This window comes from Anopheles moucheti, assembly GCF_943734755.1.
Source record: "Anopheles moucheti chromosome X unlocalized genomic scaffold, idAnoMoucSN_F20_07 X_unloc_5, whole genome shotgun sequence".
Lineage (NCBI taxonomy): Eukaryota > Metazoa > Arthropoda > Insecta > Diptera > Culicidae > Anopheles > Anopheles moucheti.
In genome coordinates, this window is record NW_026453559.1 from 605,001 (window position 1) to 610,000 (window position 5,000).

Consider the following 5,000-nt stretch of genomic DNA (forward strand, 5'->3'; position numbering starts at 1 on the left):
GGTTCGTTCTCAGTTATCCCTGTGTTCATGGTTTTCGTGTGCTTCCATAGGTTTGGTCCGTGTTTTTGAGTACTCTTGTCCATGATTTTCGTGTGCTTCTAGAGGTTTGGTCCGATTTTCAGTACTCTTGTCCATGACTTTCGTTTGCTTCGATTCGTTCACTCTATTACTCTTGTCTGTGGTTTTCGTTTGCTTCGATTCGTTCACTCTATTACTCTTGTCTTTGGTTTTCGTTTGCTTCGATTCGTTCACTCTATTACTCTTGTCTGTGGTTTTCGTTTGCTTCGATTCGTTCAGTCCATTACTCTTGTATGTGATTTTCGTTTGCTTCGATTTGTTCAGTCCATTACTCTTGTATGTGATTTTCGTTTGCTTCGAGTCGTTCAGTCCATTACCCTTGTCTATGATTTTCGTTTGCTTCGAGTCGTTCAGTCCAATACTTACCTTTGTCTATGATTTTCGCTCTAGCCCAGTCGCCCTGCGCTCTGGAAATCACATTCCAACTCTATCACCGATAGTGCTCACACCTTGGAAACCACATTTCACCCGGGGAACCTTAGGGTGGATTTTGAGCCTTTCGGGATTGCGAAACCATCATTTAACACTCTAAACTTAATTTCCGCAATCCCAGACGCACTTTCCATATGGTCTCCAAAAATGCGTGTGAGCTGACCTGGTCCCTTATAATAGGCAATGAACACGATTTTGGAAAAATATTTTTATCAAAATTTTTTGACTCACCGGGTAAAATCGAATTTACTTGGGAAAAATGTTCTAGCAGGGGCCCTCCCATACAAATTTTTTTCTTCTCAAAAATGATTTTCGTTTCACTTTTCATACTCAGGGGAGTCTAAAATTGATGTTTTGAGTCACCGTGAAAAAAAAAATTTTTTTGACCCGAGCTTGTGTCGGCGACCCAAAATCGACGCACTTGGGAAAAATGTTCTAGCAGGGGCCCTCCCATACAAAAATTTTTTCTTCTCAAAAATGATTTTCGTTTCACTTTTCATACTCAGGGGAGTCTAAAATTGATGTTTTGAGTCACCGAGAAAAAAAAATTTTTTTGACCCGAGCTTGTGTCGGCGACCCAAAATCGACGCACTTGGGAAAAATGTTCTAGCAGGGGCCCTCCCATACAAAAATTTTTTCTTCTCAAAAATGATTTTCGTTTCACTTTTCATACTCAGGGGAGTCTAAAATTGATGTTTTGAGTCACCGAGAAAAAAAAATTTTTTTGACCCGAGCTTGTGTCGGCGACCCAAAATCGACGCACTTGGGAAAAATGTTCTAGCAGGGGCCCTCCCATACAAATTTTTTTCTTCTCAAAAATGATTTTCGTTTCACTTTTCATACTCAGGGGAGTCTAAAATTGATGTTTTGAGTCACCGAGAAAAAAAAATTTTTTTGACCCGAGCTTGTGTCGGCGACCCAAAATCGACGCACTTGGGAAAAATGTTCTAGCAGGGGCCCTCCCATACAAAAATTTTTTCTTCTCAAAAATGATTTTCGTTTCACTTTTCATACTCAGGGGAGTCTAAAATTGATGTTTTGAGTCACCGAGAAAAAAAATTTTTTTTGACCCGAGCTTGTGTCGGCGACCCAAAATCGACGCACTTGGGAAAAATGTTCTAGCAGGGGCCCTCCCATACAAAAATTTTTTCATCTCAAAAATGATTTTCGTTTCACTTTTCATACTCAGGGGAGTCTAAAATTGATGTTTTGAGTCACCGAGAAAAAAAAATTTTTTTGACCCGAGCTTGTGTCGGCGACCCAAAATCGACGCACTTGGGAAAAATGTTCTAGCAGGGGCCCTCCCATACAAAAATTTTTTCTTCTCAAAAATGATTTTCGTTTCACTTTTCATACTCAGGGGAGTCTAAAATTGATGTTTTGAGTCACCGAGAAAAAAAAATTTTTTTGACCCGAGCTTGTGTCGGCGACCCAAAATCGACGCACTTGGGAAATATGTTCTAGCAGGGGCCCTCCCATACAAAAATTTTTTCTTCTCAAAAATGATTTTCGTTTCACTTTTCATACTCAGGGGAGTCTAAAATTGATGTTTTGAGTCACCGTGAAAAAAAAATTTTTTTGACCCGAGCTTGTGTCGGCGACCCAAAATCGACGCACTTGGGAAAAATGTTCTAGCAGGGGCCCTCCCATACAAAAATTTTTTCATCTCAAAAATGATTTTCGTTTCACTTTTCATACTCAGGGGAGTCTAAAATTGATGTTTTGAGTCACCGAGAAAAAAAAATTTTTTTGACCCGAGCTTGTGTCGGCGACCCAAAATCGACGCACTTGGGAAAAATGTTCTAGCAGGGGCCCTCCCATACAAAAATTTTTTCTTCTCAAAAATGATTTTCGTTTCACTTTTCATACTCAGGGGAGTCTAAAATTGATGTTTTGAGTCACCGAGAAAAAAAAATTTTTTTGACCCGAGCTTGTGTCGGCGACCCAAAATCGACGCACTTGGGAAATATGTTCTAGCAGGGGCCCTCCCATACAAAAATTTTTTCTTCTCAAAAATGATTTTCGTTTCACTTTTCATACTCAGGGGAGTCTAAAATTGATGTTTTGAGTCACCGTGAAAAAAAAATTTTTTTGACCCGAGCTTGTGTCGGCGACCCAAAATCGACGCACTTGGGAAAAATGTTCTAGCAGGGGCCCTCCCATACAAAAATTTTTTCTTCTCAAAAATGATTTTCGTTTCACTTTTCATACTCAGGGGAGTCTAAAATTGATGTTTTGAGTCACCGAGAAAAAAAAATTTTTTTGACCCGAGCTTGTGTCGGCGACCCAAAATCGACGCACTTGGGAAATATGTTCTAGCAGGGGCCCTCCCATACAAAAATTTTTTCTTCTCAAAAATGATTTTCGTTTCACTTTTCATACTCAGGGGAGTCTAAAATTGATGTTTTGAGTCACCGTGAAAAAAAAATTTTTTTGACCCGAGCTTGTGTCGGCGACCCAAAATCGACGCACTTGGGAAATATGTTCTAGCAGGGGCCCTCCCATACAAAAAATTTTTTTTGTCTCACCGGGTAAAATGGTCGCACTTGGTAAAAATGTTCTAGCAGGGGCCCTCCCATACAAAAATTTTTTCTTCTCAAAAATGATTTTCGTTTCACTTTTCATACTCAGGGGAGTCTAATATTGAAGTTTTGAGTCACCGTGAAAAAAATTTTTTTTTTGACTCACTGGGTAAAATGGTCGCACTTGGGAAAAATGTTCTAGCAGGGGCCCTCCCATACAAAAAATTTTTATTTCTCAAAAATGATTTTCGTTTCACTTTTCATACTCAGGGGAGTCTAAAATTGATGTTTTGAGTCACCGAGAAAAAAAAATTTTTTTGACCCGAGCTTGTGTCGGCGACCCAAAATCGACGCACTTGGGAAAAATGTTCTAGCAGGGGCCCTCCCATACAAAAATTTTTTCTTCTCAAAAATGATTTTCGTTTCACTTTTCATACTCAGGGGAGTCTAAAATTGATGTTTTGAGTCACCGAGAAAAAAAAATTTTTTTGACCCGAGCTTGTGTCGGCGACCCAAAAATCGACGCACTTGGGAAATATGTTCTAGCAGGGGCCCTCCCATACAAAAATTTTTTCTTCTCAAAAATGATTTTCGTTTCACTTTTCATACTCAGGGGAGTCTAAAATTGATGTTTTGAGTCACCGTGAAAAAAAAATTTTTTTGACCCGAGCTTGTGTCGGCGACCCAAAATCGACGCACTTGGGAAATATGTTCTAGCAGGGGCCCTCCCATACAAAAAATTTTTTTTGTCTCACCGGGTAAAATGGTCGCACTTGGTAAAAATGTTCTAGCAGGGGCCCTCCCATACAAAAATTTTTTCTTCTCAAAAATGATTTTCGTTTCACTTTTCATACTCAGGGGAGTCTAATATTGAAGTTTTGAGTCACCGTGAAAAAAATTTTTTTTTTGACTCACTGGGTAAAATGGTCGCACTTGGGAAAAATGTTCTAGCAGGGGCCCTCCCATACAAAAAATTTTTATTTCTCAAATCGATCCGTGGTTTCACTTTTCATACTCTAGGGCCCAATTGCTTCAACTTTGGAAAAAATTTTCGATGATGAAAAATTTTCACCTTCGACGTCCATCGACCACTCGACCCGAACTTGGTACTTTTGTATGGAGGTACCCGAGTGGTGACTTTTTCATACAAAAATTTTTATTTCTCAAATCGATCCGTGGTTTCACTTTTCATACTCTAGGGCCCAATTGCTTCAACTTTGGAAAAAATTTTCGATGATGAAAAATTTTCACCTTCGACGTCCATCGACCACTCGACCCGAACTTGGTACTTTTGTATGGAGGTACCCGAGTGGTGACTTTTTCATACAAAAATTTTTATTTCTCAAATCGATCCGTGGTTTCACTTTTCATACTCTAGGGCCCATTTGCTTCAACTTTGGAAAAAATTTTCGATGATGAAAAATTTTCACCTTCGACGTCCATCGACCACTCGACCCGAACTTGGTACTTTTGTATGGAGGTACCCGAGTGGTGACTTTTTCATACAAAAATTTTTATTTCTCAAATCGATCCGTGGTTTCACTTTTCATACTCTAGGGCCCATTTGCTTCAACTTTGGAAAAAATTTTCGATGATGAAAAATTTTCACCTTCGACGTCCATCGACCACTCGACCCGAACTTGGTACTTTTGTATGGAGGTACCCGAGTGGTGACTTTTTCATACAAAAATTTTTATTTCTCAAATCGATCCGTGGTTTCACTTTTCATACTCTAGGGCCCATTTGCTTCAACTTTGGAAAAAATTTTCGATGATGAAAAATTTTCACCTTCGACGTCCATCGACCACTCGACCCGAACTTGGTACTTTTGTATGGAGGTACCCGAGTGGTGACTTTTTCATACAAAAATTTTTATTTCTCAAATCGATCCGTGGTTTCACTTTTCATACTCTAGGGCCCATTTGCTTCAACTTTGGAAAAAATTTTCGATGATGAAAAATTTTCACC